We start from the raw sequence: 25,239 nt of genomic DNA on the forward strand, positions 1-25,239 counted from the left end.
ACCTATCTCTCTCTCTCTCTAATATCTTATGAGTATATCTATCCATCTACCTAGTTGAAGCATAACATTTCAAATAGTTTAATATTTTTGACATTTTAGATTTTTGCATGCCATCATGTTTGGTGGGGCAGACAGGGCATTTAGGGGGGCATTGCCCGCCTTGCCTATGCCTAGATCCGGCCCTGTTTCTAACGACAGTGTTACTCCATCACTACATGTAGCGTTGTGAGTTCAAATCTCACTGTCAACAAAGATATTCTGTATCTTTATTGTGTCTTCATCTGCATATTTTCATTTTTTGGTAGACCTTGTACCAGTGAACTGTACCGTCATGAAACTGTACCTTTTCCTATGCAAACTTCTAATAAAGTCTTCAATCAATCAATGTCAGTATCATGACCAGTATCATGGTTAGTATCATGTCAGTAACAGTATCATGTCAGTATCAACATCAGTGTTTTGTACTGTAGGCCAGTGGAGGGAGACTTTTAGACTTTTACTAGTAACATAGTATTTCTATATTGCAGTATTGATATTTCTACTTAAGTTAAAATTCTCCACGACTCAAACATGTCAACATTCTCTCTTTCCAGACCAGACCAAGCAGTACCACAACGTTGCCTCTTCATGGAGAATTACGAAATCGCTTCTTTGTGTCTCCTGCTGTTCGGCCTCTGCCTCGGTCTACCATGGCTGATCGGCGTGTTGATATGCTTCTGTTGCTGCAAGCGCCGAAAACTCACAGTGTTCGTCGTGTCGCTGGTTTTCACAGCCCTCCTCCAGTGCTTGTCCACGACGGTGATAGTGACAGAAATGCTGGAGGAAAGCGAGTGGTGGTTGGACCTCTGCCAGTTATTGGTGTTGTTACTGTGGAACCTTTCAAGGCACTGTGGGGTGTTCCTACATCTCCTGGTGGTGCTGGAGTTCACCGCGGCCAATCCCCGGTGCAGTTCTAAACTGCAGTCCGTTTCTCTGCCGATCGCCCTCACCTTGGGTGTCGCCTGCATGCTTTTCTCACAAAGCTTTACCCACCCCTACGGACTCTTCGGAGGGTACGACTACATCATCGGGTTGGGCGTTGCGGCCTCTGCTTTAACTGTGGTGACATGTGCAACAGCAGCACTATCGTGGTGCACACGCCGCTCACCAATAGAGAAACGCGAGGTTCTTGCAATTGTAATGGCAGTGTTCACCTTCGGCACATACGTCCCTAGTTTTGTGATGCAGCGCATGATGCAGAATGGAGGATCTCCTACAGAATCTCCTGTTAATATCTCTGGATTCTCTGATTATCTTTATCATTTCCCTATGGTCTGTTTGTGCAACCTGCGGCTGGTGGCGGATGCACATCTTTGTTGGCTGGTCACCCGGGAGTTAACCGCGCCGCCGCTGCAGGCAGATGCACTGGTGGTCCTGGAGAACATAGAGGAAGGTCAGAGGATTCACGACACAGATCAAACCATTGGTGTTCCCGGACTCTCGCTGGGAGGGGATGTGTGTGTTCCCACGGCTCCTCCCAGTGTGCAACAACAGGGGGAACAGTTGACCCCCCAAATTATTTTGACGCCTTGCAGTGCAAGAGGTTGTGAGCTTTTAGATTGGCTATGTTTTACAATAAAAAATGGGGGCACTCTCTCCCTTCCAAACCTACAATCATTAGGCAGCACATTTTAAGTAACTACGAGCAAACCTCAGTTGCTCTCTGCCTTACTTTGTGTATCTTTACCATCACCAGTTAACATGAATTCAAATATAATTATATGTCAATCATTACGAATTAGGAAACAGCTTAAAAAAAAGTCTGGGTATTCTGAATATTTCTATTCACTCACCTACAGTATAACAAATAACCATCTCTTCCAGTCATCCTTAGTAGACAAAGGATTTCAAATCTGGCATGATAAGGGTATGCGGGATCTCTATATTGACAACTATTTGGCCAGCTTTGAACAAATATCCCCAGAATTCAGACTTACTGGTAGTCGTGTTTTTTTCTCGTTGTTTACAAATTTGAGATTTCATACGCAAAGGTTTTTCCTATTTCCATCATATCCCTACACTATCTTGCCTGAATTCTGTGAATCAATGTATCAAACACGGGAAAAGTGTCAATGATTTACAATAAAAATAATGGATAGCTGCAATCCCTCTTCACATTGGGAAGATGAACTAGAATGGCTCCAGGGATATGGCCATACATCGCCTGCGTCTTTCCAAAGCCAAACTTGTAAAAGTATTTCCTGGCCCGTGTCCTTTGTGTGACACGTGCAAGCCCAGCAACCATCTACCACATGATTTGGTCCTGTCTTGCACTTGTTCATTTCCAGTCATGTTTTTTTTAATACTAGTCTATATGGCTGGAATGTTGTGCCATCGCCTATCATTGCTGTCTTTGGTATATTCCCTGATAGGGATGGTGTGAGGACCCCTGCTCATAAAAAGAAAGCTGTGGCTTTAGCATCAATGTTGACTAGACGTCTTACGTATCCTATTTACATGGGAAGACGTAGAACCTCCATCCCACAATCAGTGGATTATAGATGTCATGCACAATATCAAAGTGGAGAACAATGGAAGCACTCTCAATGGAGATTCCACAAAACCCATTCATACATTTTGTAACTTGCCTGGCCTTGAACTATAATTATACCAGTACCTAGGGTCAGACCTTTTCTTTTCTTATTCCACTGTACTATATTACTGTATTAAAGTTAGTGTATGTTGTTTGTGTGTGTGGTTTTGTGACTTGTTTGAGACGTAAAAAATAAGGGAAAAAAATGCCTCCAATTCAGATTATTTTGGGATGCCGCGGCTGGACAATGTCAGAAAAAAAACAACATTTGTGATTATAAGAAATTATTCAATTAAAGCCTTGAACAACGTGGACACATGGTTGGGCCACGATTGCTTGAAGGTTTTCAAGAGGGTCCTGATCCAGAAAAGGTTGAGAACCACAGATCTATATCTGCCCTGCTGGGTTGTATTTTAAACAGCTTTAAAAGTGAGACCTTGGACAGCGGACACTGCTGGAACGTATGTTCTGTCTTGCTTTCTTTTTATCAGTTTTGGTCTTTAAACTGTTGACTTTTCATAATGTCCTTTAAATCTTCTGTTAATTACCTGATGTGTTTTATTCTTCTTCATTACTTGTTGTTTCAGGTATACATTTTTGTATACCTGACAGACAGACATTTTCTGTCTGTCTGTCTGTCTGTCTGTCTGTCTGTCTGTCTGTCTGTGCCCAAATATGGAGATGATCGAGTGATGTCATACTAATGGTTTAGTGATTTCTAACCAGGGCCGGATCTAGCCTTCAGCACTAGGTGGGGCAGGAAGAAATGATAGGGGAGTCACCCCCTAAAACACCAGAAAACTAAGCATTTTGGCGCACTTAGACATATCACGCAATACAAACAACAGGTCTTACACCTATCTCTCTCTCTCTCTCTCTCTCTCTCTCTAATATCTTATGAGTTTATCTATCCATCTACCTAGTTGAAGCATAACATTTCAAATAGTTTAATATTTTTGACATTTTAGATTTTTGCATGCCATCATGTAGAGCCCTGCATCGGGAGCGTGCTCCCGCGGGACCTGCAGGACCCGTCACCATATATTGCGGCGCGGGCGGTAGTTTAATCCCTGCGGACGGGGACGGGCGGACGGGGCGGTCAAAATGAACTCGGCGGCGCCGCAAAATCCCGCACTCTCCCGCAATAAGCTTTTATCAAGCTTTAGCAAGATGTGAATATGTAGAGATTGAGAACGTAATTTCCCCTGGTGAGCCTGAGGACAACACGCAGAATGCACCTACAGACAGTACGTGTGGACTTTCTTTCTCTCTCTCGCCCTATCTCCCCCACCCTCCCTCTCTCGTTTTTCTCACGCTAACCGGTGAGCGGATAGTTGCAGCGGCATTGTCGCTCACTATTTAGCCTAAATAACAACTATTTATTATAATATAGTCCCATCGCCTATGTCCAATCGCAATATAAACACTTTACCTCTGTTAACAACCTCACAAATGCTCCTCTCTCGCGCACACTCCTGTTGGTTTTGGATCTCAATGGATAAGATGCAAACGTCAACGTGCCTTCTTTACCGAGTCAAGATGTGAATAGAGAACGCAATTCCCCCTGCTGAGGACAACGCACCCACATACAGTAGGAATAATTGCATACAGTACGTGGACTGGCGTCTCTCTTTCTCTCCGCCAACTTAAGTTCCCCAACGGAGGAGAGAGCGTCCTCCGTGCCGTGGCTGAGGGCTCCGTCGCTCGACCTCTCCCTCTCTCTCTCTCTCTCTCTCTCTCTCTCTCTCTTTCTCTCATTTTGTTCTCACGCCGCCGTCAGTCCGTCACAAATATGCTCCTCTCAATTTCAATGTGCCTTCTTGGGAGGGAGGCTGTTGGACCGCTGCGGTACTGTGCGCCGCGGGAGTCCGGGGGACTAAATTCACGTCATTTGTTTGTGGCGGGCAGGAGCGGCGGAGAGGAAATTACAGCGGGCGGTCAAAAATGAAATAATTGCGGTCGCGGGCAGGAGTCGGCAGAAATCAGGCGGGAGCGGGTTCAATAAATCAGTCCCGCGCAGACCTCTACCATCATGTTTGGTGGGGCAGACAGGGCATTTAGGGGGCATTGCCCCCCCCCCCCCCCCCCCCCCTTGCCTATGCCTAGATCCGGCCCTGTTTCTAACAACAACGTGTTACTCCATCACTACATGTAGCGTTGTGAGTTCAAATCTCACTGTCAACTGATATTCTGTATCTTTATTGTGTCTTCATCTGCATATTTTCATGAAAGTCATCACCCTTTTCTTCATCATCTTCCTCTTCATCAACCTCTCTCTCTCTCTCTCTCTCTCTATATATATATATATATATATATATTTTGTATGGGCTCAACTTGATGCTTTCCTTTATGTTATTGTTGCTCAAACTGTTTTGAAAGTGCTGTCTATAAACAGTGTAGAAATTCAATTAAGACTCTTATTATTGCTATTATTTGGACCAACACTCCATGTGAATGACAGTGCTCCCTTTTTCAGTAAATGGAAATCTGGATGAACTTTTGGTAATTTATCATCTAATCAGGCTTTTATGAACACCCTGGACAGATTTTAATTTGCTTGATTCAATATTTAGATATTTGATGCAAATGTTATCAGGAGGCTTGATCCAGGGCCTCTCCACATACACACTGTAACTTCAAACTCCATTTTAACTATGATAGATTCATTAAAAACACCCAACGCTCAAGTATCCAAATACTTGAGCAGGCCGTGTTTTTCGATAACTTTTTTTCATTTATTTTTAAAATTATTTGGGAAATTAAAAAATATTTAATACAAAAAATAATTATTAAAAAATAAATAAAATAAAAAAAGTTATCGGAGCATACACCTTGGTAAATATGTTATTCATACTTATGATGCACTTTCCTGGAAGAATGACATTTGTTGCGCTTCCCTGAAACAGCCTTATTTTCTTCCCTAGACCAAATAAAAATGTCAAAGCAATAGATTTCAAATATAGCAATAGATTTCAAAGCAATATAATTCTTAATGTTAACATCACTATCATGTTCTCATTCGACTGCAAGAAATAATAATGTAATGTAGAAGTAGAATAAAGAATTCAATAAAAGACGCAGACACCGCACACTCGGACACGCGCACAAACACGTACGCGTGAGAGAGGAAGAAATATCCACTAACACTGCTCTAGTACAGAGCCAGCTCCACTGGAGGTGGGAGAATTTTGGCCCTATAGAGTTGCCGTAGTTCAAGACCAGTGGAGCCGTAACGGAAGTGACGTATCCCACCCCATGATCCCACCCCGATCCACAGCTTGGGGCAGATCCGGGCAGATCCTGTACCGAGTCCGACCTTATAACTCTATGGTACCGACACCGGGTCGAAACAATTACGTTCTCATAGCAAACACTCAGGACGGCGTGTTTGGCCAAAACCTCCGCTTAGTTCCCAACAGTGAGTGAAAGGAATCCACGAATGCCTTCTTTCTCTATGTAAACTAGTAGGACTGTTTGTTAGTCTCTTCCAACAGAACAATACATGAGCATTAGCATCATTAGCAGCCAGAGCCTCAACCACAGTCAGACCATGCACTGGGACACCTAAACGAGAACAACAACAACAACAACAACAACAACAAAAACGTACCTTCTCCCAGAATTTTCCTGGTGGTGGAAAACACACTTCAACGCCTCTAAAGTAAGGATTCCAGTCTCCACTGCTTTATATCTTCTTTCAACTTGGTGAGTAAAATAAATTGCGAGCTAGTCTGCCACGTCACATTGCTTTGTATGGAATACATGAAAGGTCGACCTAAAACAAAGTCGACCCAAACTCGTTTCCCAACGGGTCTGTGGCCTTAAACTAGATACAGAATAGATCTTCGCTTCTGGGGGTCCCTGGAACAAAATATTTTGAGATGGGGTCCGCGGCCAAAAATACATTTTAACCACTGATGGGCACATTCTACAAATGTCTTCTAAATTCTAAGAGTTTTCCTGATTTTTTTGTTTTGTTTCTCAAACTTTGTCATGTCAAGGACCCCAATAGACCTAATGATATGTATTTGGCCACGGACCCCCATCGCAAAATACTTTGTTCCAGGGACCCCCAGAAGCAAAGATTAGATTTGTGTCTATTCTGCATCTAGCTTAAGGCCACAGACCCAATGAATGGGTCCCTGGGCGACTTGAATGAGTTGTTGATGCGGGATGTGCACGTAATGACATCACTGAGTTATATTGTTGTTATATTCCAACAAATAGTGCAACTTCAAAATAGGAATTTCATGGGGGACCTTGGGGAGGTTTAATTAACTTGTTTGGCGGGGGGGGGGGGGGGGGGGGGGGGGTGCACAGTACTATTGTGTGTCTGCATCTAGATCAACTGCATGGCCACAATGAGCTACACAAACACCTCTGTGAACACACAAAACAGTGGGTCTCTGGCTTCTCGTTTAGCGTTTTAAAACAGCAAAGCTTACTCAGCACATGGGGGTCTGGACCGACCCGGGCCCTCCAATTCAATTCATGAATTCAAACGGAACTGCATGTGCTTACACAAGCAACAGCTGCCCCTCCTGTGTCCTCCTGACAAACACACACACACACACACACACACACAGACACACACACACACACACACACACACACACACACACACACACACACCCACACCTTTGGTGGCCTGATGGCCTGTAGTACACACATTGGCTCAGTGTATCTCGCCATCCCTACAACAAGGCAGCACAAGATATGCTACAGTCTATCCCTGAGGACGTGTCCAGAGACGCCTGGCTGGCAGCATCTTGGAAACGTTCATGGGAGACAACTGGGCCCTCCCGTATGCAGCGATACATCCAGGACCCAGGAGGTGGTGTAAAAGGAGAAGATATGCCACGACACCTATGGACCTCGCTGAACTTTCTGCGCACTGGAGTCGGGCACTTCAAGTCTTCTATGAAGAAGTGGGGCCTAACGGACAGTGCGACATGCGAGTGTGGCGAGCCTGAACAGACTGCCGAGCACATTATCACCGGCTGCCCCCTATACAGCCCACCCTCAGAAGCTGGTCTTTTCGATTTAGGACCAGAGACGAGGGCGTGGCTGCAGGACACTGAGTTGGCCATCTGATGATATACGAAAGAAGAAGAAGAAGAAGAAGTGTATACACGGCCCTTCTACTAGCCAAAGAGAAAAGACCAGAAGGGCACCCATTCCCGTGCACACACCCACGGACTCCTGACTAGGCTTATCGCAAACACATTCACGTTTATGCATTCCAAAAGGTGTGCCGAGGTACACTCACCTGTTTTGACTCTTCAGGTTCTTTGGTGGCAACAGCTTCCAATTCCGATTCTCTGAAGAAAGACAAAACAAAATGACAAAGGAGAGATTAGAAAGAATCATATGAAAAATGTAATCTTTGCTGTGTCACTAGGATACTCATTACAAACTATTTGAAGGTTTTGCAAACAAAAAGATGACAACAGAATTCCAAAAGGAATATTTTTTGTTGTTTGTACTATGGCTGAGCAATATAGCAACGATAATGATCATGATATGATATCAACTAGTTATCGTCTTGAAAATGTGTATTGTAATACTATCCCTTTGTCATTTAAATATTATAGTGATTGTGACAGTGGTGTTACCTGTCAAATGGTGACCATTACATGGCTATGCGCTCCATAGTAATCACATCAATACAGATAGTTATTGGAATCAGGTGTGTCCAAATAATGAATTAATTTATACATGGCCTACCATATGGGAATCATATGCATTTCATACAGAAGAATGTGAAGCATTTGCATGGCTCTTATCTCACAGTTATGCCCTATGCAAGTGCAATGCATATTTTAACTGGGGACCCCCCACCCTGACAAGCACTATGAGTTGAGGCATTACATTTTTTATAACATGGTTCTATTGTGAAAATAGCAGATCTACATGCTCACAACACCTTGCAATGTGAGCATGTAGATCGGCTATTTTTTTCACAATTGCTGCCTCTAATATTTGACAATTGGTGTGGGGATTCGATCAGAGATGACATGTGCTTTGCTTGTTAAATTAAATTCCTGCAGCTGTGTGCGTAAATGCCCGCAGCATCCCTCACACAAAAGATGCACAGAGAGAGAGAGAGATAGAGAGAGAGAGAGAGAGAGAGAGAGAGAGAGAGAGAGAGAGAGAGATGCAAACATGTACAGTCTGTAGGCGAAATGGCTCTTCAACGGCGGCGAATCGGCCAGACAGGGTGGGTGAAAACACTCTCCTCCCCGCAAAATTGCCAGGCGAAAGGACCAAATGCGTTTAGGCGAATAAGTTTTAGGCGAATATGCCTGACACCGCAACCCTAGATTCATCCGATTAAAAAAAAAAATCTAGTGTTGCAATTTGCGGCTAGGTTGAATCTAGGGTTACAATACCTCCCATAGGCAGCCAATGCATAAAAACTGTTTTTTTGCTATCTGATTAAACAACGTCATATGGAAAGCTTGAAGTATCCTCTTTCTATCTGCAAAGTGTTTGTTAAAAATCCACCGTAGACATGTCATGAGCTACTATCAAGAAATTCAGTTCAGGTAGCGGGACATGAGTTATAGAAGACGAGCACTTCCGAAGTTCAACATTTAGAAAAAAAAACTCAGATTTATTGACAGATACAACTCATAACATGTTTACTGTGGATTTTTATGAAACAAACTCTTTGCAGATACAAAGAGGATACTCCAAGCTTTCCATACAGCCCCTATAAATCAGATAGCAAAAAAATGTTTTGATGCATTGAATAGGGCTGTCACGATATGACATTTTACATGACGATTAATTGTCACTCAAATAATTGGCGATTAACGATTTAATTGTGTTTTTGTCGTTGACAATTACATTTCTGTTTGGCTTTTAGGCTTTGAAGTTGCACATGGCAGATATGACACATAACTTAAACATACAAAGAAATTACTGACATATTTATCAACTTTCTACTTAAAAAATAACATTGATAGTGGAAATAGCAGATCTACAAGCTCACAACGCGTCGCATCGCGACGCGTTGTGAGCTTGTGAGCTATTTCAGAAATCTTTCAACATTCACGATTATGACGATTATGACAAAATAATTGCGATAATGTCAAATAATCACGATTAGACGATTATGTAATAATTGTGACAGCCCTAGCATTGGCTGCCAATGGGAGGTATTGCAACCCTAGATTCAACCGATTAAAAAAAAAAAGTGTTTCAATTTGCGGCTTAATCCTGAGCGAGAATAACATTATGATATTAATTATATTTTCCCCATATTAATAAAGACTGTGCAAAACATATTGAGGTGAAAAAGGACCTTAAAGGTTAAAATGAATTATAACAGTTAAAACCTAAATCTTGTCTTTCTTTTTAATAAACACATTGCTCTGTTCATGAAGGCAATTAATACAATTACTAAATTTCCCCCTTGGGATAATAAAGGTATCTATCTATCTATCTAATACTATCCGAAAAAATACTTTGGTGCAGAGATTAATCCTAGATTATATGGCCTTTCCTATGGCGCCATCTTTTGGCCAAACTCTCCACTTGGACACAGATGTGTCAAAATGTTGTCTAATGGGCAGATTGTCATGTAACTTGATCAGAACGTTCATGGAAGATTAACCTTATTCAAGTGTTCCATTGACCTTGATCTTCTAGCGCCACCATGAGGTCAACATAACGAAGGACTGCTCGATTATGGCAAACATGAACACAATTATTTTGTTCAATATGATTATATGATTATTTACTCCTTGAAAGTAACCAAAGTCTTAAACACATGGACTGGTTTTATATCTTTCTTGTTACCAAAAGGCTCTCTTTCCATCATCTTGGCTCAGATCAGAACTAAACGTCTCACAGTCTAATTGAGATTGAGTTTGGATTTTTAGGTTTTTAGTGAGTGAAAGTGCACAGATGTAAAATAAAGATCTTTTCAGCCCTACTCAGGTCAAATACCATCTCTCATCCCCACTTGTTAGTTTGGGGATATATTTTAGATCAGTCCCGGTTTTAAGCGCTGCTCCTGGAAAGACGTAAGCTCCAACATCTCTCTTTGTCCAGGCCCCAAAAAATGTCCTGGCTCTGAAGCGTGGCCTACATCTGGCCTAAGTCTTAGAAAAAAAAATGATCTAGTATCTACGAGTTCCAATCTGGCTTCAGAGAGTCCCATTCCACAGATACATGCCTCATCTATTTGAATTATTACATCAAACGTGCAATTCACGATGGCAAATATTGCGGCATGGTCATGCTGGACCTCCAGAAGGCATTTGACACTGTCGATAATTCTATTCTGATTGATAAACTAAAAGCTATTGGTCTTGACACGACAGCACAGCAGTGAGATGGATGCCAGTGTTTCCCCTATATGCATTAAGCAGCGGCGGCCCGCCACTCCTTCAAATCCGACCGCCACTGTTTGATTTTTTTCCTTCTTTTTTTACAACAACATTGCGCTCATTGTGAAGCATACCGTTCTAACCTCTCTCGATTACATACGGTTGGAAGGAGATGTATATAGCACTCGTGTCTTTCTCCCCCTCCCCTCTCTCATTCAGTCAGTCAGTCAGGCAGCAGGTTGACAGCAGGCAGCAGTAACGCGTCACACTGAGCACATCTGATTCTGAGCTGACTGTGTTGTTGCCCGTCGTTAGTACATTTGCCGGTGTGTGTGTGTGTGTGTGTGTGTGTGTGTGTGTGTGTGTGTGTGTATTGCAGTTGATGCTCAGGGCAGGCTAGACTCAACAGCACCTCTCTGGTCACCCAGGGTACTCAGGCTACACCAGAGGCTACATACAGACAGACAGACAGACACACACAGACACACACACAGACACACACGGCTACGCTATGGAGACGGTGTGACCACTGCTCAAAAAACACATCTGCTACCTGAGTTGCATCCTGGAGGCTAACCTATCCAGTGAAAAAATGACTACCAAGGTAATCAATAAAGTCAACCAACAAATTTGTTTCTTGCAAAGGGTTGCCCTGCTGATCAATATTAAATCTCGAAAGACACTAGGAGGTGCTCTTATTGGGCCCCTCATTGATTACGGATTCCTTGTCTGGTATCGCGATGCCCCAGCTGCCTTAAAGTTAAAGCTCCAAACAGCCCAGAACAAACTAATTAGGGTCGTGCTTGGTCTTCCTCCTCGGGCCCACCTTACCGATCATCATCACGAAAGCGTGGGGTGGCTCAAAGTAGCTGACAGAGTACAGCATCTTGCAATGGGCCTGGTGTACAAGATACACTACACCTCCAAGATACCCATGTACCTGACAAACTACTTCTCAGGCTTTCCACACAGTCAGGCACTAAGTTGTGTGAGAGTTGTGTGGGGGAGGCGGGGGGCAGAGACAGCGCAATGCATTCTGGATGGAAGTCTAGTGGTTTGAAGTCTATTGAGAGTCCTGTGGTTGCACAGAGCACCATCCAACAAGCACACAACATGCACTAGACTTCAAACCACTAGACTTCCATCCGGAATGCATTGTGCTGTCTCTGCCCCCCGCCTCCCCCACACAACTCTCACACAACTTAGTGCCTGACTGTCTGTGGGAAGCCTGAGGGTGCACTCACACTGGAACGCAGTAAAACCACAAAACTAGAAGTGTTTAATCTGTTAAATTCTTAATGCACTCCCCCCTCATTTTGTGTTTTGCGCTAACAATTTAACAGATTAAAAATGACTAGTTTGTGGTTTACAAAATTAAAATTTGGTTTTGAAAGTTAAATATATATCGTTGTGGAAAAATTAAAAGCAGATTGGCTACTTTCACCTTATTCACTTGAGACCATTATTTGCATGTTCTTGACACCACTAGGTCTGAGGTTATTATTAAAGTCCTTGTTGAACTGCTTCTTTTCAGACCAGTGTGTGGAGTCCAGACTGCAGGTGAAGATGAACTCTCCAGACTCAGCCAGGGCCATTTCTATTAAACAGGAGGAACCTGAAGATCACCCACATTTCAGTAAGTTTAACCACTTGAACATTTGCATAAAGTAGTCTATCTACACAACTGGTGAAACTCACAACTTGTCAAGTATTATTGCGACCGTAGGTCACAGTTTACTATAGTCGGGGATCCACATGCCCAGAAGCTCAAGGAATAGGGTTGAACCTGTGATTTTCTGTCGCACTTTTTATTTCTGTTTCATCTATTAGTTTGGTCATTAAGGTCCACAGAATCAGAGGCCTGCTCTGGACATTTTTATATTCACTGCCCCATGACTCCACTAGAAATATAAAAAAAGAAGAAAAAGAATCTGCTTTAAGTAGCATGTGAGGGGTCAAACTAGGGGTTCTTCATCATTCTGAATCCATTGCAAGCATTTGTTTTGCATGAAAACATTCCTTGGGCAAAATATTGGCCCCCAACAACTGTGAAATGTGATGAGTCATCACTTTTTTTCCACTTTTCACAGTTTTGGGTGGCCAAAACTTTGCCCTCACATGCTACTTAAAGCAGATCTTTTTCTTTTTTCTTTTTTTATATATTTCTAGTGGAGTCAATGGGACAGTGAATATACAAATGGCCATAACTTTTTTTCGCGATGTTTCCGGCAGAGCAGGCCTCTCATTCTGTGGACCCTAATGACCAAACCAATAGATAAAACAGAAATAAAAAGTGCGGCAGAACATCACAGGTCCTCTCCCATTTTGGTGACTGGATCCCCGGCTACTATGAAAACCGTCACATCTTGTCTCCGTGTCACGTCTCCATGTACCGTTCAGTTTGACACTCTGTCATCACTGAGATGTCAGGGGAACCACACTAACATAATCCCTTTTATGCCCTTATATGGAGATCCCTGATGTCATCAATATTAAGCCGATATCTAACAGGACTTCATATGGGAATGCCCATGTATGGAGTCCACATCGGCCACATACCACACTAGAATAATAAATTTATCTCCATATATGGGCATAAAAGGGATTGTATGTATGATGTCGGAAGTCATAGACGTCATAAGGCTTTCACATAACGAATAACTGTGTAAGCAGTTTTGGGGTCTCACAGCATATCTCCATATATGGATCTCCATATAATTATATATGGGTATCAGGGGTCTCCATATATGGGTAACTGGTCAGAAATACAGTCGCCCGTAGGTGTCTTACTGGTGTTTTAATTGCGACCGAAGGTCGCTAGATCATGAGAAATGTCGTAGGGTGTCGCAGTATACCATGAGAAATGTCGTAGGGTGTCGCAGTACCCTATTTACCTGCGGTCAGAAACGGGCGATCAAAAAATAAAACCAGCGACGGCCGGCGGGACTCGCAAAATCTTGCAATAAACCAGACAGCAAATACTTTAGCAAGATATGAATGTCTATGAAGAGGAGAACATCAACGTCTATCTCCCTCTCTCTGCTTTGCTGGGTACTGTTTAAAGCGATTGTTTCATTCACTGTGTATTGTATACTTTTAATCTCCGTTGACTGCTGTGCATGGTGCGCCGCGGAGGCGGCCGCTGTTGTTGGCGGCGGCATGGACACCGACGAGGAAACATGGATTTAAAGTCTCACCCGTGTTTCCTTGTTCTGTGGAGGAATGCAGCATAGCCATTGCAAACGTGGTCGGAGCAGCAAGTGTAAAGTCCGCTGCCCGGATGAATGGTGGTGTAGTGATTTTTGTAGATGAGGTGGAAAAGGCATACACAATTGTTGCAAATGGCGTGGTGATAAAAGACACCTTTGTGTCTTTTAACGCCTCTCGCTACACCGGCGACCAAGGTTTTATTGTCAAATATCCCGCCATTCATAAGCGACCAGCTTGAGCTGGCCAGGTTTTGTATAGTTGTGTCGGCAGTCAGAAAGTAGGCTTCAGGGTGTAAATCGCCCGAACTGATGCATGTAGTGTCACACAGGAGGATGCTGTTCATGATTTTGAATGATAGGACACAAGAAATGATTTGACTCTTTATGCCACTACAGATAATATGAAATGTTTTGGCTGTGGATCTGGATAGCAGGGGCACTTGATTAGCCCAGAGTGGCCGCCCGCTGCAGCCGGTGCAGGGGCGAGTGAGAAAGGGGGAAGGAGGGGTGCTCCATGGGGGCGTCCTGCTGCTGCAGGAGATGGTGAAGTTGTTAAACAGGGGGACGAAGCTGAAGGGGGGAACGGTGATGATGGGCTGCAAGAGAACAGTGGAGGGGTAGGAGAGGAGGTGGAGGGTGGTTTACCTGAAGCTGATCAACCTACTGCTGATAAAGAAAGTGTTTTGTTGAACACTCAAGGGAACAGTGGTCCCAGTACCAGCCAAGTGGAGGAGGGAGGGAGTGTTGAAAAGGGAGGGGTTGGGTTTGAGGAACAGCTAGCAACAGATATACATGGGAGCTGAGGAGGACAGTTTAAAGGTGGCTGGACACACAAGGAAGGCAAGGAAAGGCCATGGGGGATCACAGCCAAAAAAACAGGATCAAAGTCGCTTGTAACGAGCCGATATGGCAACACAGTGCGCATGCGCAAAACCGTACAGTAATTACAGTCAGCATACAGTCGGCTGGAAAATTCAATGTGCTTATTTTTTTGCAGTTCTTAGCAGTCTGTGAAAAGTTACTTTGAACAAGTCTCCTGTAGTATTTTCGGTGTGGAGGCACCTTAATAGACATGGAGATATGCTATGGGGTCTGTTGGACTGGACATTTCTAGGGAATGCCGCATGTCCATAGACTACTGTTACATGGAACAATGTTGGTTGGTGGGGTCAGGATGGGCCTGTAATGCAGTCCAACCAGAAGTCAGCCACAGACTGTGTGCCAAGGGTTACTGGAGTGCATATTGTAAAGAGATCACTGGATGATGAGCCAGCAGCTGATAGGTTGGGGACGCTGAGATCAGCTTGTTGTGAAGATTGGTTCCTGAGACAATAGCTGAATTCCAATCCGAAGGGTTTGCACTTTGAAGTGCGCATTTGAAGGGCTATGGCGTCACTGGTCACAGATCTACAAGCTCACAATGCGTCGCAACGCAACGCATTGTGAGCTTGTAGATTGCTATTTGGCGCGGCCCAGTGACGTCATAGCCCTTCAAATGCGCACTTCAAAGTGCGAACCCTTCGGATTGGAATTCAGCTAATGTACTAAAAGCCAATGGAGGGCATGGGGCTTGAAAGGAGCTCGGAGCTGGAACTTTATACCGTCCCAAATGGCTAGCCCGAAAGCCAAGTGGAGATATGGCAGTGTCAAAACGGTTGATAATGACTTGCACAAGTGTTGTGTCCGCCAAGGCGGGTTGGGTGTGGAGGAGGACTCTGTGTAGGGAGGGAGCTTAGAGGCATCAAATAATTGACTGAACCCTCTGTTTCAATGGATTATTTTGTGTAAATGTTCCTTGAATATTTGGCATTATAAACTGATCCAATGTAAATGTAAAACGTCATTCTGGTGTTGTTAGAGAAAAGTGCCTGGAGCATTTTTGTTGGCTGAAGACACAGCCGTTGAAATGCTGTGTCTTCATCGTCGGGGGCTAACGTGTCCTCTTCAGTCAGCTGCACCACATGGAGCACGGCTGAGGCGGTGACATAATTCTCGCTGGACATAACATCTGTGAATTCGCTCACTGGTTGTAGTGCTTTATTCATAGCAATCAGCACATCCTCGGTTTGCTAGTCGATTTTCACATCCACTTTAAGATCTTCTGAAAGAAAATGATTAACTGCAAGCTTCTGTTCCAACATCCTCTGAATCATCTGTTGCTTGCTGCCCCACCGAGTTGGACAGTCACGGGTTTCTAACGCCCCATAGTGCATTGCGCAGACGTTGTACTGAGCTTCCGGCGCCGCAGCCGAGTGTGATTTACAAGCTCACAACGGGCTGCATCCGCGACGCGACGTGAGCTTGTATGTCTGCTGTTAAACCGGAAGTGTGGTCCAAATAATCTCCAGTAAACTCCTGCGGAAACAGGTGGATAAAAACATAATATATAATTTTAGATTAAATAATAAGTACTTTTAGATAAAAATTCCATACCCCCCAGCTGTAGGAAAATAATATGTGTTATCCACAAACTAAGCGATATTAATAATAAACTTACTGTCACAAGCTCGTTTGGTTCGAGTCCAAGACTAGCCTGGGCCGCTCTCAGCTCCCGTTTCCTCCTCCAGCTGTAAGAAAACATTCAGTTGATTTTGCGACAGACGGCCAGGGCATGATCCGTTCTCTTTTTCTCGGTCTTGTCAATTGTGTTGGTCACAGCGAGGTTCAGGTTGTGCCCAAAACAGCACAACCAGGGCCAGTCTAACTTACGAGCAGCAGCTTTAATGTTGGCTCCACTGTCAGTAGTGAGACTGGTCACGTTTTCTTCTTTTAATTGCCTCTCACGCAGAGTGTCCTCCAAAGCATCTTTTAAGTTGTCGGCAGTATGATCCTCTGGCAGAAAGCTGGCCTGTAAGCATTTGGTGCTCATTTCCCACTCGCCGTCTTTGTAATGAAAAGTAAGTGACATATATGGTGCCATTTTTCGACTGGACCACATGTCACTGGTGAGAGAATAGTTTTTAACGTTTGAGAACTCCTGTTGTATTTCACTCCGAATACGTCTGTAGGCGTTTGGGACGGCCGTCTCAGTGTGGCTAACATGTCTTTGAATGCTTTCGATTCAACTGTATTGAACGGCACCATTTCTTTGCAGAGGTACCAGGTCACTGCATCCGTGCATGCTTTCCACCGACTACTGTCCTCCTTATATTTAGTGCATTTTGCAAAGGTGTCACTAGTGGACGGCTGTGAGTGTGAATCACTTGGCTTGAGAACTTTAGATCTTCCACAAAGACGGAGTTTAGCAGCCTCATTCTTGTGGTTTGACAGCAGGTGAGCCTTTAGATTAGACGTGTTGCCTCCAGAAGCTTTCACAATTCCCCGACACAATTTACAGACAACCTCACTTGGATTCTCAGGTTCCCCATCAGCATTGGGTTTAAAACCAAAATGTTGCCAAACAGGGGCCTTTGACCTTCGTTTTGAAACTAATTCCTCCTCGTCCGCCATGTTGTCGTCTTGCAATCTGTAACAGCACTGTGAGCGGCAGGCCTTTCTTCTCCCCGATTCCCCCTCGCGTCACGTGATATGCTTTCTGTCTGTGTGGACTCTGCCTTTTCCACTAGCTGCATCTTGATGCACTTAGAGCAGTGGAGACACGTTTGTATCCGACTAAATATTGATAACAAGCTCAAGCATAGTCATTTACAATACATGGATGATCATGCAACAAAATGTTTTTTTTTTTCACAGTGTTATCGGTGGTCAGGTAACTCTGTGTTGTGCTCGCGCACCGAAAACACCGGTAACACAGAGTACCGCTGCAACCCTACTATAGGATATACAATAGTGACTCCAGTGGCACTTTCCTTTTATCTGACTGTGAGCAACTCCTCACAAATACCGTATGCGCAATTTTCCAACAATACGCTACAGGATTCGTTTTAATTGCAATACAACGTGCCTGTGTGAGTCACCTCACTCACGTCACCTTTGTTCACGTCACCTTTGTTTTTTGTTTTTTTGCACCCATCTGGTTTAAAAAACATAATCACAGTCTCTCTCACACATGCAATGACAATTGAAAAGTGAGATCCAGATACGTTAAAGTATTCGCGGTGCATCTAAGAGCAACACACGCTGTTTCAGCTCGACATAATTTGAGAACTGCTGGTCGAAATGGCTAGCTTTTTTTTTGCAGAAGCACAGAAATATCCTTCGTCGTTACTGTTGTTCAGGGTATCAATGGTACAGGAGATGTAGTTGCAGTTGCTTTTATTTACTGAATCTTTATTTGCTGCTAGATTAAAACTAGACACACAAATGAACCCTTTTGTTACCATGGCAACACCCAGCGACCAGCATGGCACGGTTCAAGCGCTAGGTGGGATTAAGGTAGCCTTAATGCACCTTAAGCAGAAGATACCTCATTATGTACATGGAAGATGGGAATGTTTATTTACACTTAAAGGTGATACACCATGCATTTAAAAGTAGTATTTATGTCATACTGTTTATGTCCCAAAAACGTTTTTCAAAAGGTTTGAGGCTAAATTACCACTCCTGAATAGAGAGCCTCTCTCATTTTTGAATGGCTCTCAGAGCATTTTCAGCTGCAGTACCACCTTTGGCCTGAACTGCGCCACCCCCCCCCCCCCCCCCAAAAAAAAAAAACGGCCGTCGATGACTTCAGCGACGGCAGTAAATCTGGGATGCCTGTTTTGAGAACCCGTGGGATGCTTTTAACCTCCGCCTTCCCCAAAACCAGAGAAAGACACAATGGTCAGAAATGGGACTTTGTGATGATAGAAGGTGCTAGTGGGACCCCAAAAAAAGGTTTTAAAATAGGAAAATTGAAATTTCATGGTGTATCACCTTTAAGGAATCCAGTGATAGCTATCACGTTGTTTTTCTTCTCCTAGACATCATGCACATGGTTGTGTGTAAAGAGGAGGTTTCTCTTGAACGGGAGAGGAGCCCCAGTCTTCTCCAGGAGGAACCAGAGCCTCCACACATTAAAGAGGAACAGGAGGAACAAGAGGAGCCACTTCAAAGACCAGAGGAGCCTGGAGGGTCAACGTCAACATTACCAGCAGTGAAAAGTGAAGACGACATCTCTTCACACTGTTCTGAAGTTGAAGTCGAGCTTGAATCTGACTCTGAAGTCACTGAAGACAGTGACGATTGGGAGGAAACCAGTGGAGGTAAGTCACAGGGACAGGGACAGGACTTACAGTACATTATGTTGGGAAAAGAAACTGGGAGTTGGAATAAAAGAGATAGAGTGGCAAAGTTTTCTCAAAGTCTCAAATGTGTTTGCCACAAACACTAGCTTGGTCAAAGGGTTTCTGACACGTAAACACAGGTGGGCTTACTGTATTTATACATCCAAAAGCAGAAACTGGACCACAGTACTCACAGATTCCATATGAGGCAAGGATGGCGTTTAGGTGTTTTACTGAATGTTAATTCCAGCAGTACAAAAAAAAGGGGGTGCACTTTAACAAGAAATATTACATACAATACTGTCTAAAATATGGCCTACTTATATGTATATTAAACCAACACACGAAGACAATAATACAATGCAAAATTTGTACCTTAAACATTGTGACTAATTTAGCTCTTACAGTAAATTAATAGGGAAGATGTAATTGCTCCTCATTTTATACTCATCAGTTTTAACCTGCCTCTCTTCTCTCCTCCTCTCTACCCTCTATCCCTACTCTCTCTCTCTCTCTCTCTCTCTCTCTCTCTCTCTCTCTCTCTCTCTCTCTCTCAGGGTACACTGAAGAAAAACCTTTTAACTGTGAACATTGTGACAAGAGTTTTAGTTATTCATCCTGCCTGAAGATCCACCTGCGTGTCCACACTGGAGAAAAACCTTTTCACTGTAAACATTGTGACAAGAGTTTCAGTCGGTCATCTCACTTGAAGAGACACCAGGTTTTCCACACTGGAGAAAAACCTTTTCACTGTGAACATTGTGACAAGAGTTTCATTGAGTTAAGTAACTTGAATATACACCAGCGTGTCCACACTGGAGAAAAACCTTTCCAATGTAAATATTGTGATAAAGGTTTTAGTCTTTTATCTAACATGAAGCTCCACCAGCATGTCCACACTGGAGAAAAACCTTTCCACTGTAAATATTGTGATAAAGGTTTTCGTCTTTTATCTAACCTGAATAGACACCAGCGTGTCCACACTGGAGAAAAACCTTTTCACTGTGAGCATTGTGACAAGAGTTTCAAGCAGTCAGCTCACCTGAAGAGCCACCAGCTGGTCCACACTGGAGAAAAACCTTTTCACTGTAAACATTGTGACAAGAGTTTCAATCAGTCAACTCACCTAAAGAATCACCAGCGTGTCCACACAGGAGAAAAACCTTTTCACTGTAAACATTGTGATAAGAGTTTTAGTCATTCATCTGACCTGAATAATCACCAGCGTGTCCACACAGGAGAAAAACCTTTCCAATGTAAACATTGTGATAAGAGTTTTAGTCATTCATCTGACATGAATAATCACCAGCGTGTCCACACCAGAGAAAAACCTTTTCACTGTAAACATTGTGATAAGAGTTTTAGTCATTCATCTGACCTGAATAATCACCAGCGTGTCCACACTGGAGAAAAACCTTTTCACTGTAAACATTGTGATAAGAGTTTTAGTCATTCATCTGACCTGAATAATCACCAGCGTGTCCACACTGGAGAAAAACCTTTCCACTGTAAATATTGTGATAAATGTTTTAGTCTTTTATCTAACCTGAAGAGCCACCAGCGTGTCCACACTGGAGAAAAACCTTTCCACTGTAAATATTGTGATAAAGGTTTTAGTCATTTAGCTAACCTTGATAGACACCAGCGTGTCCACACTGGAGAAAAACCTTTTCCCTGTGAATATTGTGACAAGAGTTTCATTCAGTCAGCTCACCTAAAGAGCCACCAGCGTGTCCACACAGGAGAAAAACCTTTTCACTGTAAACATTGTGACAAGAGTTTCATTCAGTCATCTAACCTGAAAAGACACCAGCATGTCCACTCTCCTGGAAAACTTTAAGAGATATATTGATGATATTTGTAATGGTATTTACTGGTTAAGAAATTGAGTTGCTAGAATTCAGGGATTACATTAATGGTACACATCCCACATTGTTACGGACAAGAGCAATGATTAAAGCCATAGTGCCATTTGGGTGGGGATCTGTACTGTTATGTGGTGTGCGCACGCCCTGTTCGTCATTGCAGGTCCTTGCTGCCGCTATGAGTGGAGGAGGGCTCCCGTCAATCGGTCACCTCCAGCCAATCAACGTTCGGTCCGTCTGGTCTGACGGCCCCGCCCCTTGCTATAAATAGCTCCATGGAAAAGGCTTCATGGCCGCTGTCTCCTTTGTCACACCAGCTACGAGAGTAGGCTAGAGACAGCGTGCCCAACGGAGCAGAGTAGCATTAGCCGCATGTTCTCTTTGTTTGTAAAGGTTGCTTGATACCAGAGTCCAGTCTAACTCTCTATTGTACGGTGAGCAGGGTAAGTTAGTAAGTATATTTGGGATTATAGTTAGGTGCATTCAGTCACGCAGGTAGGGGCAGGTAACCTCACACTCATTCTGTTTTGGTGTTTGGCTAGGAGAAGCTTTGGGGGGGTTCCTCTTAGGTTAGGGATCAGTCCTTGTTTCTTTATTATGTATTATGTTTCTTTCTATAGGTGCCTGCCCAGCCCTGTCTCACCACTAACCATCTCTATTGTGAAAGCAACCTAATTTGTACATTTTGTAAATATAATTGATTTATTGTAATAAAACTACCTTTTGGCAGTTACCACCTTGCCTTTGTTCCGCCTGCAAACATCCCTAGGCCCTGTGGGCGTAACAGATGGGGGCTTGTCCGCTTTTATTGAACCAAAAGCTTAAATTAAAGTAAGTTTTTCTCTCCATTGTAGGCCACCCTGTGTTCCAGTCTCTTAGATTGCTCCTGGTTAACAAGGTTGCTGGGACTGGCGCAGGCGTGGCGTGGCAACATGGAGGTAAAGTAAGTTTTATTAATAATAAATTTAGTGGTATTCGGTGGTGCAAATTTAGTATTCGCGGCTAATTGCATAGAGGGATGGCGCTGTTTTCCATGTAATCTTGAGCTGTTTATTTAGAATTTGTCTATTTGATCAAATTAATAATTGCCGTGTGCAGGAGCTGCACACAGTAGCGGTTCATTTCAAATTCCCGGTGCCAAGTAAGTATGGTAACAAAGATGATCTTAAAGCAGTTGTGGTGGCGGGATTGGTGGAGAGACAAATTCTGAAGTGGGTGCCTCTTGTTGAGGCAAGCCTTAAACATGGTGAATCGACTGTGCAAGGCAGCGTTCATCGTGGCGCTGAGGCCGGTGCTCCAGCAGGCAACGCTGGGGGTGGTATGGGGACATCACCGCAGCCACGGGCTGTGAATGAGGACGAGGGTGACGATTCCCCACTGACCGAGCCTGATCCTGACAAGGAAGAAGTGAGTATCAGGATTGCACAAATAAAAGTCGATTCCTATGAAAAAGTGGAACTGCGTAAGGCACAGCTCGAACACGAGCTTCAGATGCGAAGGCTGGAAATTGAGGCGGAGACTCAGTTCCGCATACGGCAGCTTGAAATGGGTGCCCAGCCTAGAGCAGGGGGGCCTACAGGGGTTTCTCCTCCCCGCCAATCCGCCTGTTGTTAATCATTTTAAACTCTAAATTTCTTTAGTATACTACTTTCCGGGAGTCTGAGGTTTACTGCTACATTAGTGCGTTTGAGCGCAGGCTCCGCACTTAAGTGGCCCAAAGAGGTTTGGCCTTTGATGTTACAATGCAAAATTGTTGGAAAAGCTCAAGATGTAATGGTAGCACGCCCTCTACAGGACAGTCTTAATTGTCTGTTAAAACAGCTATTCTAAATGCTCATGAGTTAGTGCCAGAGGTATAGATTTTACATAAAGTTTAGACATCACAGGAGGACCAACCAAACTTTTGTTTAGTTTGCCCGTGAGAAGGGTAATCTTTTGTAAATGGTGCACCTCGAGTAAGGTTGGTCACTCACTATAATGCTCTATGGGAGCTCATTTTATTTGAAGCGTTCAAGAAGTGTTTGCCCGAGCGCATGTGTGGTGTAATCTAAATGAGAAGAAAGTGGAGTCGCTATCGGAGGCATCTATCCTGGACGGGTTTGTGCTCACTCACAAAATGTTCTCGTCGAGTGACGGAACTTCGGGTGCTACGGCGCCAAATAATTTGGATTAATAGTAATCTCACTTGGGGGAGGGGGCTCTGTAATTTTTTTTTTCTCAAATTTTTTTCTCAAATTTTTTTTTTCAAATTTTTTTTTTCTCAAAATTTTTTTTTCTCAAATTTTTTTTCTCAAATTTTTTTTTCTCAAATTTTTTTTTCTCAATCTTTTTTTTTCTCAAAATTTTCTCAATTTTTTTTCTCAATTTTTTTTTTCTCAAAATCTTTTTTTCTCAAAATTTGTTTTCTCAATTTTTTTTTCCTCAAAAAACTTTTTTTTTCCTCAAATTTTTTTTCTCAAAACTTTTTTTTTTCTCACAAAACTGTCGTTAAAGTGCGACCCGTGATAACGGCCAAAAATGCGCCAAAACGCCACTAATTAGTCGAAATGGCTGACTTCCTGTTTGGTTTCTGATTGGCTGCTGGCCTTGTGACGTGGGTAGAGCTGCGAGGGCCCGGTCATCGCTGCTTGCAGCTTTAATTCATTAATCGTCCATGACCTTAATTGGGGCCTTTTTCGCCAAACAGGAAGTGCCCCTCACCAAACAGGGAGTGACCCTTGATCTCGTGAACCGTTTGTCATACAGACACGCGGGTTGCGTCAAATGACAAGATTAAGAGTCCTTAAACTTAATTGGGGCCTATTTCGCCAAACAGGAAGTGCCCCTCACCAAACAGGAAGTGACCCGTTTTCTCGTGAACCGTTTGTCGTACAGACATGTGGGTGGTGTCATATGAAGAACAATAATGTTAAAGTTTATGCACAAAAATGCTAATGTTAATAACGCTAATGCTAACACCAACCGCTACACAAGGTTGCACAGACTTAGCGAGCTGCAGGCACACTTAAAATTTCTTAGAAATTTTCTTTTCTAGTTATACTTTATCTGTTACAGATGATTGTCCAACTAAACCGTACATTATTTAAACTGTGAGCCATTTATAGAGGTAGACGGTAGACGCACACAGAAATTAAAGCAGACATCTGCTTTAATTTCTACTCTTTACAGTACAATAAGTAGGCTACAAAGAGTTAGGCTGCCAGAAGCATTTGAAAATTGTGGGAATCAAAACTCAAGCATATCCGTCTTGGGACACTAACTTTATACTAGTCACATTAAACAGAAAGGTATCTTTGATTTGTGTCATACTGGACAGTGTATCTAATCCTGTGAGGAAACACCCATGAATACTGCCTTGAGTTGAAGGCAGGGGGTCCCCAGCTAAATTCTGCGATTAGACCAGGGATTTTCATAGTGGGTGACGGAGCAGCCTGGGGTGCCGTGACGGCAGTATCATTTTAAACTTGATGTACAAAGTTATTTTCAGTCAGTTCTAACCAAAATGGCTATTATCTCAACATTTTCCTCGCAACATAATCGCTAAAATATCGTCACTGTCGGGCAGAAACCTTGTATCTCCAAGTATCAAGTGTGTGCGTCTTTTGGTAAAGCAAAGCCCTGCTTCATCATACAAGACTGTCGCACAAAACTAGTGAAAACAGCCGATCTACAAGCACACAGTGCCTCGCAATGCGAGGCGTTGTGTGCTTGTAGATCTGCTGCTTTCGCTAGTTTAGTACATTTTATAGATGATAAATACAAAACGAATGGTTTTGGACATACTGTAAGGTTCCCACCCGACAACGACGATATGCTATAAATATAAGGTGCTGGGAGTGAAAATTATAATCTAGGGGTGCCTCGGATTAAAAAAATATTCATGGGGTGCCCTGAGACAAAACATTTTGGGAACCCCTGGATTAGACGATTTAAGATCACTTGTAGATCTATTTCAAATAGAAATCTTGACATTCAAATGATTATTATTACAGAATTATTTGTGAAACAATTTAACATACAAATCTAGTATGAGGAATTGTGGGTCCCTGGCACTAAATATGTTCAGGTGGGGGGTTTGTATTGCAAATC

The 25,239-nt window shown here is 43.2% G+C and overlaps 1 long non-coding RNA gene across 1 annotated transcript; it reads left to right on the forward strand.

The window, feature by feature from the left end:
* The first annotated feature begins 6,091 nt into the window (after nucleotides 1–6,091).
* Nucleotides 6,092–21,810, forward strand: LOC308298289. Its single transcript, XR_013962695.1, has 4 exons — nucleotides 6,092–6,233; nucleotides 12,446–12,547; nucleotides 18,983–19,264; nucleotides 19,843–21,810. It is a non-coding gene; the product is annotated as an uncharacterized lncRNA (long non-coding RNA).
* The last annotated feature ends 3,429 nt before the right edge of the window (nucleotides 21,811–25,239 follow it).

The sequence above is a fragment of the Nannobrachium achirus genome (genome assembly GCF_963921795.1).
Source record: "Nannobrachium achirus genome assembly, chromosome: 14".
In the NCBI taxonomy this organism is placed as follows: Eukaryota; Metazoa; Chordata; class Actinopteri; order Myctophiformes; family Myctophidae; genus Nannobrachium; species Nannobrachium achirus.